We start from the raw sequence: 12,535 nt of genomic DNA, 5'->3' as shown, positions 1-12,535 counted from the left end.
AATGTTTATTGCTAAACACAAAGATAAAAAGGAAACTGGAGTATTTGACTTGAGATAAACCACTTAGAGCTAGTTCGGACGTAGATTAAAGTAAACATGAAAAAGACTTATTTGTTTTGAATGAAGTTTGTTTTTTATAGTCAGATTTTAGGTTGGTTTAGAATCTCTATGTGTTTTACTTAAAATATTTCTTTTCATAATATGAATATGACAAGTTAAAACCATTGCTGAAAGCTCGAACGTGACTCTGTTAATGTAATTTAAGCAGTGATTTTTTTAAACGAGAAATACGTTTAAAATAACATATCTCGTGAGGGGTGTTTCGTTTTGATAACTATTCCCGCGATGATTTCGTTCAGTTCAAGAAGTTGAGTAACGTAAAGCACGAGTCACATATTTTATTGTGCTAGTGGGAAAACGTTCTTGTTTCAGGTATTACTTTATAAAAGTCATGTGTATGCTCCAACAGTTAATTGTTTTTACAAATTGCGTACACGTTTAACGAATTACATTCATATTAGCAACAGATTTTCAAGGAGCGAAAAATTCGACTGCAAATAACAAACAAATAACCCTTCAGATACTCAACAATAGAATGGATTTTCTTTTATTTAACGAAATTGTCATATTAGCACTCAAACGGCAAAATATAATAAATTAATAATCATCTTACGTGTTTACTTATAGAAGCTTTACACGTAAAATACAGCGTAGAATAAACAGAGAAGATAATCAGCATCCAAAAATCAAAGCACGTTAGAAGGAGCAACGCAAAAGGTGTAGTGTCATAGGGTAGCAAACGACGGCTTCTAAAGTGAGAAAGCAGGTTACGTTCATTTCGTGACCGGTAGATGGGGTATGTGTTTGTACGCTTACAAGTAAGGTCACGCTTCCAACTTCAGCGTGAGAAGGCATATTCGATAATGACGGCATATTGCTTCTGTTCGTCACTTTGTTTTGTTAAATGCTACACGTTTTTCAGATTGTGGGGTTAAAAGGCTTTGATTTGTGGTCTCGTGACTAATGACTACTTTTTTTCATGCATTTGATTTTAAACTAAAAAGAAAAGTCCTGGGAGTATGCTATACATTGAAATAAATGCAAAAGAACTACAAGAACTATGGCTTACTGTAACAAACCATTTGAGACGTGGTGTTCATGCGTAAAATAGTTTTTACAGATGTTCGCTTTTCTTTCTGACTTATTCTGTATTTTTTTCATAAAACAGATTTTATAACGCAAATTAAACATTTTGTTTGGCATGCAGGAAAGTATTGCAAGGGGTAGAATTTTTTTGCATTATATTTCATTTATTACTAAAATAATTTCTACAACGAATCAATTAAACGTTACATAAGGTTTGGAGGTGTGTTTTTATTGTTCACAAATTCTAGCTATTCTTTGAAAATTAATGGAATTTTTGTATTGAAATAATTTCATTCTGTTAATAATTACAATTAATTATTTGAAATAGTTTGCATATGGATGTGAGTTTTTAATTCTTGTGAGGGATAAAACTTAAAAATAAAAATCTTATTACTATACTACCAAGTATTCTTAATTATAGAGCCCAGAAACTCAGGTGGGGCTTGAAAAACATCAGGTAGCAACAATTAATTGTTGTCAAAAGTCAAAAGTCCACAGAACACACTGTGTATTTTTGTTGTCTTTTAAAGTAAGCAAGTGAGTACACGCAAGCCACCTTTTGCGCTTTCCTACTCGCCCCTTACATCCGGTTAACTCACTAGTGCAACCCAGATCAGAGAATGGTTGCTGCTGCTATAGAACCAGTCCCCCGCTGGATCAGCGGTAAGTTTACGGATGCACAACGCTAAAATCAAGGGTTCGATTCCCCTCGGTGGACTCAACAGATGGCCCGATGAGGCTTTGCTATAAGAAAACACACGCTTCTAATCAAGGATTAAAAAACAAAAACGGAAGTAGACAACTTACTTATAAGTCCTCAATATTCATTATTTATTGGCATATATAAAACAATTATTTCGCATTACTGAATTAGTCAGTTACCAAATAGTTGTTACATTTTGTTTGTTCTGAAGCGTGGGTTTTTCATCTCGTTTTTAGTGTTTTAAGCTCTCAGACTTATAACTGAACCACCGAAGGGCAGGTAGTAAAGTATCACAATGAGAGCCTTTGGTCAAAACGTGGACAGCTTTTTTTTTTCTTGCGATTATTATTTTTTAATTTTAAAATCTTGATCTGAAATATTGATGAAAGCGCAAACTTACGATATGATTAGTTTCGTACGCTTGGAAGTTGCTTACCAGTCTTTGATAATATATATAGAAATATTCATATATATAATGGATAATAAAACTATAGTCCTTTATATCTTACTACCTCTTACCTGAGAACTTTGAAACATCTCAAAATTAAACGTGAATTTGTCGTTTATAAATATCTTGTGTCTTTTTCTGAACAATGAAAACCTTGTGAAATTTTGTAGTTTTTCAATACTGAGATACATGAATGGCTTTATGTATGTTGTATCTTACGACGTGATAATAAACACTATGATACACAACGTGCTACATGAAATACTACTACGACTCACACAACGTCTGACTCATTATTCTACATTAATCTTACGTTATAACAACAACACCGCTATAATTAACGAATGGCTTAATGACACAGAGGTTACTGCTTTTGTAACTACAAATCAGCTTATATAAGCTGTTTTCTAAAACAGGTGACAGTGAAACTACATTTTAACATCTTGACTGATAAAATTTTAATTTAACCAGCACTTTTGATATTTTTATTGCGGCTTGACTCACGGGTCAGAAAACAGGTAGTTGTTCTGTAACAATGGTATGTGTATATATTTATCAACGATAACTTTGTGTAATTGCGCTCTTTCGTCTAGATAACTCACGTTTATATAATCATTTAATCGGATGTTTGTTAATTGCAACGTTGTGCCAACCGTAGGAACCCAACCTTAAATTTTAGTAAATATGTGTGTTTTTCTTATAACAAAGCCACAAAGGGCTATCTGCTCAGCCCACCGAGGGGAATCGAACCCCTGATTTTAGCGTTGTAAATCCGGAGACATACCGCTGTACTAGCGTGGGGCATGTAGTAAATGCTGTTGTTGTTGTTTTGAATTAAGCACAAAGCTACACAATGAGCTATCTGTGCTCTGCCCACCAAGGGTCTCGAAACCCGGTTTTTAGCATTGTAAGTCTGCATACATACCGCTGAACCACTGGGGGCGTAGTAAATACGCTTAATCATTCTAGATTTATAAAAAAAAAAAAGGAATTTCAGCATTTTTGTATTTGAATAAATTGCTTCTGAGTTTATACAAGTAATAGACAAATGAATATTCTTACGCACATAAGTTAAGGTATCTACATACGAGAGTGTTTGTGTGTGTAAGTATACAAGATCATAACAGTCAAACAACGCCTCTAATATAGATATATTAATAATATTCATTCATTACAACAATCTGTGGAATTTTCATGGCACATTATACGTCGTAGAGCTAAAAGTATGCGAATATGTGGTCATTAATATATTAATACGGACTAGCACTATTCTAGTTCCAAAAAGCTGCTGCTGTTTGTGAGGTTAGCCCTAAACTAAGATTGTACAGGTATCTGGGGTTATCTCCAGTGGTATTTGTATAGCTCAAACACATGATGTTGAGCATGAAACTGTGGTACAGGTATTTAAACTAACTTCCAGGTGGACTAAAATATGTCCTACAAGTTCAAGACTGAAGTTGTAAATTTGTCACTTGTAGAAGTTAATGGTATTGCTTTTAAGCTAGTTATGGAACAAAGGTGCTTTGAGGAAAGATTTATTAACTTATTAGAACAATATGCGAGTTAACTTACTAAAACTCTCAAACTGACTCCTGATGTTAAAGATAGCTTGATAATCTTCATAATTTAGAACGTCCATCCATTCACTACATTTGTAGATTTTGCGCCCAATTCACAAAAGAGGCCTCACATTCTAACAATCACAGAACTCCTTCCTGCACAGCTGGTAAAACACGGTCATGGTCAATGTTTTCACTAACACGTCTCACGCAGATCATTCAAAAGTTAAGTCTCTTAGTGGCATAGCGGTATGTATGCGGTCTCAAACCGTCAGAAACCAAGTTTTGATACCCGTGGTTGGCAGAGCACAAATAGCCCATTATGCAGCTTTGTGTTCAATTCCAAACAAACCAACACCTCTTAATTAAGGAAAATGGATACTATCATCCAACAAAATTCAAAAGTATCTTGCCCAGTGTGCTTAGTGCGTTGCAAAGACATAACATGAGGCTACAATGTAATTTCACCATTGATTAGTGATAGGAAAGATTTCTGGTGCTACTTCATAATTTAGGCAAGCGAAAGTTTACTTCCATCAAATTAATTTTCACCTGCCTAAAGGTCTTCTACACGTTGAATTATAAAGTTCTAAATATACTTGAATGGCCTTATGGCCAATAGATCACTTGTGATGAAGCATTGTTATTGAGTCTCCTTATCAATTCCAATACTTCAAGCGTTCTATTATTTCTCCTCTTTGTAGTGTAACAAAACTTGCAACATTTTCAGTATTTAAGAAAAATATTTTGGCACTAATAACCTATATTACTTTTATTGTGTTGTGCCTACTTAGCATGCTGAGTGAGAAATGCTACCTGTTCAAGGAATGCTAGATACTTTTAGCAGAGTAGTTATGTCTATTATTAACTTTGAGAAGGTTATGATTTTATATCATATGGCGTACTGTGAAATAAGTTTAACTTATGATGATCGTAGTTATAAAGGAGAACTCTAGGTTAAAAATTACGTACTTAATACGCCGAAAACCTTCAATGTTATTGAATTATTTGTTTTCAGTAATTACTTACTATCACAGTATGTCGTGCCCCGCATGTGGCACAATGGAATGTCTAGGGACTTATGATGCTATAAACCGGGTTTCCATTCCCATAGTAGACAGAGTATAGGCAGCCCTTTGTGAATCTTTGCGCTTAATAACAAACAACAACAGTATGTCGTATTTAAAAATCTTTACTTAACAATAAACAATGACACCACCATTTTTCGACCACTTTACTGCAACTGATTTGAACAGTTAGTCTTTTGTAAACTCAAGGTCATAGAAAGGTCACGAAAATCTAAAAACTCACTACCTGCTAAATTGGAAACCAGTTGTATTCCCAATATTTGTTTCATAACTCACTCAAAATGATCAGATTTTGAAGAAAAAAAAAGGTAAAAATATGTGGAATATTATTCGTCGTTATCCTACCAAAAATTGTCCGTTTCTGTTGACAACGATAGGCATACAAATATATTTTCTTATTTTTTGAGGAACGAATATCATTAAAACCGCGTGGCGAAGGTCTGCGCTTTACTAAGGGATCCTCTAGTCAATCATTGAATTTGTCTGAATAAAGTTTTGTACTCGTAATTCAAGGTACACTAATTTCACACCACCAATCGTTGGTCAAAACTTTCGATCTTAGGATGAGCTATCGTCTACAGCACGTCTGAGGTCTGTCTCTATGAATGTGCTGTATATAATGGATACATTTATAGAACAAAAGTATTGTAATCTTACTCATATTTCCGAAAAGATGGTATAAGGTTTGTACGAAGTTCAAAAGGAATCAATTTCCTTAAGAATATATTTTATATTATCAAATGCATAGTTTTTCTTTTTCTTTTTTTATTTCTGTAGTTAAATCTTACCTCTGTAGACTTTATGTCTGTGGAATTTATTTCAAAAGGCTTATATTATAACATCTGTTTAAGGGCTGATGGAATAAATTTGCACTTCATGCACATTTTGATAAATGTTGTATTAAACTCATTTAAAGGAAAGATTTATGATATACTATCTCATTTGAAGTATTCTCCTGAATTGTCTGACACATTGAAAAGTTTTTTTCTGTATCATCACGAGCAGTTGCACATATTCTCAAAAGTTTATTCTGAACTTTAGGCACGAATTAAACCTGTTGTCCACGCGATTGCTACAACTCCAGTAACCTGAGATTTATTAGAGGTTATTGCAACAAACACGTACGGAAATTCTACACAGACTTGATTAATAGGCAGATTGAGAAACATTTCCTGTTCGTGAGGTAGAAAGAGGGAAAAGACTATGTCTAAGGAAATATAATACTTTCAGAATACCTTATCATATCTTAAAGTGTATAATACGGATAATATAGTACATACAGTTGTTGTGTAATGTTCAATAGATGATCCAGCAGAACAAAAGGTGAGAGATAGAGTACGGTCCATTAAATGCAAATGGTTAGGTGTCCTAATACCAAAGATTAGTTCATTACAGTATGAAATATTGCATAACACTTATACGTCGTAGTGTTAGCTGTTTGTTTGTTATTGTTTTTTGTAGTTAAGCGCAAATCAAGATATTGGATTATCTGTACTATATCCACAACGAGCATCAAAACCTGGGTTTTAACGTTATAAGCTTACAGACTTATTGCCGAGCCACTGGGAAGGTAGAATTAACTGGGTATTGTCTATGGTAATGATCATAATGACAGTAATAAAAGCACGAACACTAAGAAAATAATTCACATTAAAACTGTGTGTAGGTGGCGAAGTGAGTGTCTTAGTCTCTTCGTCAAACAATGATTATTGTTGTTTAATGATCTCAAAAAAATTAAGTTACATAATAACCATATACTTGTCAAAGTGTATTTTTCATGATGACAAATAATAATGAACCCTAAGACAGTTGAAATATGTGTTTTATAACCATGAAGAAAACTCAAATATATTTATGTCTGAATATTTGTTTTTTGTTTGTTTTTCAATTTCGCGCAAAGCTACACGAAGGCTATCTGCGCCAGCCGTCTCTAATCTAGCAGTGTAAGACTAGAGGGAAGGCAGCTAGTCATCACCACCCACCGCCAACTCTTGGGCTACTCTTTCACCAACGAATAGTAGGATTGACCGCACATTATTACGCCTCTACGGCTGAAGGGCGAGCATGTTTGGTGCGACGTGGATTCGAATCCGCGACCCTCGGATTGTGAAAGTTCTGAATGAAAAGAGTAAGTATAAATAACAAAAAGAGAGAAACCTGAAAGTTTTTTGGTTTAACCGAGAAGCAGATAACACAGTGGATGTCTTTATTTAACTTTTAAAAAAATCTTGTTTCCGCGGAATGCGTTTTAAAATCACGCGATCAATATTTGAATGAAAATTTCTTATTGATTACTAATCTATATATAATTTTCTTTTCCCTCAGGCCCGGCATGGCCAAGCGTGTTAAGGCGTTTGACTCGTAATCCGAGCGTCGCGGGTTCAAATCCCGATCGCGCCAAACATGCTCACCCTTTCAGCCGTGGGGGCATTATAATGTGACGGTCAATCCCATTATTCGTTGGTAAAAGAATAACCCAAGAGTTAGCGGTGGGTGGTGATGACTAGTTGCCTTCCCTCTTGTCTTACACTGTTAAATTAGGGACGGCTAGCGCAGATAGCTCTCGAGTAGCTTTGCGCGAAATTCAAAACAAACTTTTCCCTCAAATTTTAACATGGACATGTAATGATCGAAAATAGAATGTAGATTTATCAAGATGCTTAAATTTCTAGGTATTTTATAGACGAAAACATCCTTTCTTACGCGGTGTTAACAAACACATATTTTGGTTTGATTCATATTTTTAAATAGTACTTAAAAACTTCAACATGTTTAAGGTATGTTAACATCAGTATATTTAGTTACGATGTACAAACAATCGTCCTCAATATACCTCTGTCCGCAGCAAAAATCTTCCTGAAGTATTGCAATGTGCACGCAGAAAATATTACTTAGCTGTTATCTCTAAAAACAGTGACGTATAACAGCTTAACCAAACTCGGTGCAGAGTGGTACAGCAGGAAACTACTGGAACACCTCACTGATGTGTAGTATTTACAAACAGAGAACATAGTGTCAGAAACCAAATGTTTTGTGCAACTTGACGTTTTAAACGAAAACTTAACTAAAAGTATATAGGATCTGGGACCCACTTAAGGATTCAAAACTTTTGAGAAATGGTTTATTTTTTGGCATTTCTGATTTTAACTCAAATTTAAATAGTTACACTTTATTTTAAGCAGTTATTTACAAATAGCACCTACTTTCAACGTTTACGATGTTAGAAAAACGCGTACGTTTAAGAAGTCTTGATAGAAGTGAAATAAAAACCCTATAACCTATAGGGTTTTTATTTTATCTCTACTTTCAACGCATAGACATATCTAAAGCACCTTCATGTTGTTGTTTTTAGCCGCCTACTTATGAATTACTAACTTATATACCGAACTATGGTGTTTTATAGCAAACAATTCTTCTTTAGATATTTTTAGCTGCGGCATAATGGCTAATAAAACAGTTCTTAGTTTGATTTTGCTTTTCAAGTACAAATCTTAAGCTCAGAGTTCTGTCATTTTTTGACCGACGTAAGGAGGTCAAAGCTTTTCAATTGGTGTATTTTACTATGCCCAAGGCCTCGTAGATTAAATTACTCTAATACTGCCTAAAGGGATTTCAATTTGAGGGTAGGCTGCTAAAAATTCTGATGAATAATAAAATCGAATCGGGTATATGCAGGCTTCACAAAGGAAAACAGAGGTTTCATAAGTTACTCTAATCCTACCTGAAATAATTTAAAGTGCCGCAGCTATCGAGGATTCCCTCAAGTTTTTAAATACTAGTAAAAATAGTATTGCAACAGTTTTGCAACCATATGTAGCTGTAATGATATACTTAGGTAAAATTTAAGGCCCTTAAACGACGACACCTAGTCCAGAGTATATATTTTAGTAAAAGTAAAATATTGTTAATCCAAACCTTAATTTCTTATTCTAAGAAATACATATATTTATTAATTGCGTATGTAACAATAACAAATTAGGATGGTGCATTTTTATTTATCGACACTATTTTTGATGTGGCCGGTTATAAATCAAAAGACGTAACAGAATTTTTTTGCATATAATTATCTTATTCCTTTAATTCTTATTACAAAGACTCATTAAGTAATTTGTTTTCAATGTTAGTCATAAAACAGATGGCTCTGGCATACGCCAAATATGCCAGATTTATAAAGCCTGATAAATAGACTCGTAATTTATAATTTAACACAGAGAACCTCTTCTTCAGTTAACATTCGAAAAACATTTACTCTTCATCTGAAAGAAGCTTAGAAGCTTCTGCACTTAACCTTATCATTCGAAGATTTGTTCGACAGTTACCTTATCATCCAGAGAAAGAGGATTATTTATCAGTTACGTTATCATCCAATGATACTTAGTCATCATTTACATTATCAGACAAAGAGACTTAATATTGAGTTATTTCAGCATCCTTACTTCGTGACTTATAATTACAGGTTGAAATTATAGCACACCCTTTGTTATAATTTGAGGTACAAATTCCTCAAAGTTCTAATATGAACTTCAGAGTGAGTGAACGTGAAGATAGGCCTTAAAAATTAGAAATCTAACTAAATAATCTAAAATGGTGATAGCTGCAACTTATTACTAAACATGAAATGTTAAATGATTATGATCATGAAATTTCAGGTTTTATATTAATATCAAAGTAAAACATATTGTCTAAATATTAGATGTATGAGAGCAGTCTCCTAAACTGTGTTTTCAACAGTAAATAAAACCAAAATTAAAAATTTTTTGTTTTTATCTTTTGCTTTTGAAGTTCAAGTGTCATGCTACAAAGTACATAATTTTTTTCGTGATTCATCGTATGCGCATGTTTTACTGACATCACGACAATATAAATTACAAAGTTAAACGTCCCTTGTGTGCCTTCATTTTAGTGTATATTGAATGACTGTCAGACAACATATCACTATATAGTTTAAAACAGGTGACTCCTCCAAGTACTCTTTAGCTCCCTTTCGGAAAAAAAAAAAAAAATATGGGAATTAGTTTTAATTTGAAATATCAATAATTTATTTTTTGTTATGGAAACAGTATTAAAAATATAGTCTAAACAGTATTAAAAATATATTGCTAGTTGAAAGAGAAGAAACGAGTCAAGTTTTCTACAATTACTACAGTTTATACGACGTGAAATACTGTTCTCAGTAGATCCTAGATGTAAGTTAAAATATGACGTGGTAAGAATGACTAAATAACATTTACATTACAACACCAGTAACAAATCTCATATTGCAAGGTAGCTTAATATACTGTCGATGTATGTTAACAACGTTTTCTGGTGTCCAAGCAAACACGCTGTTTTCATCTTTTGGAAAACAATAAATAACTGCAACTGATGCTATAGTCACTTGTCATTGGTTGTCGTCGTTAAAACATTCGCATTTGAAAATCAAACGCAAAAATGTATAGTTGTTTGCAGGAAAGATATATTCGACGAAACAATTTTTAGCTTTGAAAGTAACTCCGCTTGAAGAACCAAAGTAATAAAACTGGTATTTCCTGTAATTTGGAGTAACTTGTCTTAACACTGGTATATATATATATATATATTATATACGCATATATATCTCTAAGTATCTAAATATATTATTTATGTAACGTTTCTCAAATACACAAAACAAAACAAAAAACAATAACTTTAAACTAGTAAGAATTTTTTCTCGTAGATATAGAATACAGTTTACGCCTTGAGTTAAAAGACACAAAAACTGTAGCGTAAAAAAATGCATTTTTTGGAGATTCATAAGTGCCATACAAGGAAACACAGTGGAAAATATTTGTCTACTCTGCAGTCTGTTTGTTTTTTTTTAATTTCGCGCAAAGTTACTCAAGGGTTATCTGTGCTAGCTGTCCCTAATTTAGCAGTGTAAGACTAGAGGAAGGCAGCTAGTCATCACCACCATCCGCCAACTCTTGCAGAACTTAAAATCCTTTTATGCAGGGTGGAAGTAAATTAATTTATGAGGCCCTACATTGGGTATGCGTACACCTGATTCAGTTTTATTACTTATCAGGATCTCTATTTTTATTAGGCAGTATTAGAGTAAATTAATCTATGAAAACTTTGACCTCCCGAGTCCAAAACTGTAATAGATTTGAAATAGGACAAGCAATGAAGAGCTTATAAAATAAAACTTTTGTACTTGAAAAGAAAAAACAAAACCAGAACCATTATGTAGTATCTAATAACCAACAACAACATATGAGTTCAATATTTTACAAGTATTGTGTCACATGATACTTTACAACAATATTCTGGACCACTATACCCTACTATTTTCCAAAAACTGAGGGAAAGGGAAATTTCCATCTTTAACAATTGAGAATCATGTACAGACATATTTTTGATCAGTTGTTAGATCAACCACGGAGTTTTATGTTTCACAAAGTTTCTGTGAATTCACAAATTTTAAGGATTCTAACTCATTTGATAGGCTGTAAAACAGTACAACAAACAAGGTCCTACTTAATCCTGAAAATAACTAAAAGCACAAAACTAAAGGGATGAAATTTAAGAAAGAAGAAGAGAAGTCATTTACAGTCTCAAATTATTTCATTATAAAATACCCTAAAAGTGTGTGCCTAAGCACACTCTACACCTAACAACCTAAAACGATCATATTTATAACTGGTTTTTAACGTAAAAATCCTAATTTCGTCTAACGGTGGCGTAGGAAGCGGATGGGGGCATTCATTTTGTAGCCTGTCTCACTAGATTTGTATCAAAATTAGGAAATTTATTTCAGGAAAGGCAGGAGAGAATGCATACAATTTAATCCAGAACCAAAGAGCTATCAGGACCTTAAAGTAAGCCTTGAATTCCAGTCGTAAAAGGAGTGTCTTTGGCGTCCTTTCCTTTGTTTCTCTCCGTCAACTAAACCTTGGGATCCCCACTCTTAATTTGCCTTTATATCTCTATTTAAGATATAGTTACAAAACTTTTGAATTAACATTTCTACAAAAGATATAACTTTATTTAATATGAACACGATAACCTTGAGGATTCGGTTTCTAGCGATGTAAGCCTACAGATACACCGCCGTGACAAAGGGAGACACGTGTATGTAATGTAACCCGTTATTTATTAATAACTGAGACTAATCGGTAATAATTTAGTCAGTACACGTCTGTTGTTATTTCCACATGACATTTATTCTACTAAGCCTATTTGGAGAAGGACAAGAATCAGTTGTTAAATTTAAAAAAGTCATTTAGTCTAAAAAAAGCCATAAATTGATTATTCACTTTTTATTTACAACGTAACCTCACGAAATATTATGAAAGTCGTGAGATAAAGTTTAACTTTTTGCGACACCAGGTAGAACTTATCTTTCGTTTTATTAAGTAAATAAAACCCTGTGGCTCAAAGAGTGTATTATTCGAAATGTTATTCTGCTGATGTACTTAATTGTCAACGGTTGCTCATTCTGCTAATGTACTTAATTGTCAACGGTTGCTCATTCTGCTAATGTACTTAATTGTTAACGGTTGCTCATTCATCATTCAACGTGGTGAAATGGAACAAATTAGCAAACTTTTGTTCATTTATTTATGTTATTATA

At 33.4% G+C, this 12,535-nt stretch overlaps 1 protein-coding gene across 3 annotated transcripts in view; it reads right to left on the bottom strand.

Annotated features, from left to right (window-relative positions):
• LOC143226048 (uncharacterized) overlaps window positions 1-12,535 on the bottom strand; it is a 38,479-nt gene that overhangs the window by 9,904 nt on the left and 16,040 nt on the right. The window lies entirely within an intron of this gene.

This window comes from Tachypleus tridentatus, chromosome 9 (genome assembly GCF_004210375.1).
Source record: "Tachypleus tridentatus isolate NWPU-2018 chromosome 9, ASM421037v1, whole genome shotgun sequence".
NCBI classification, from domain to species: domain Eukaryota; kingdom Metazoa; phylum Arthropoda; class Merostomata; order Xiphosura; family Limulidae; genus Tachypleus; species Tachypleus tridentatus.
The sequence above is the reverse complement of the archived record's forward strand: the minus strand, read 5'-3'. Positions and strand labels throughout refer to the sequence as shown.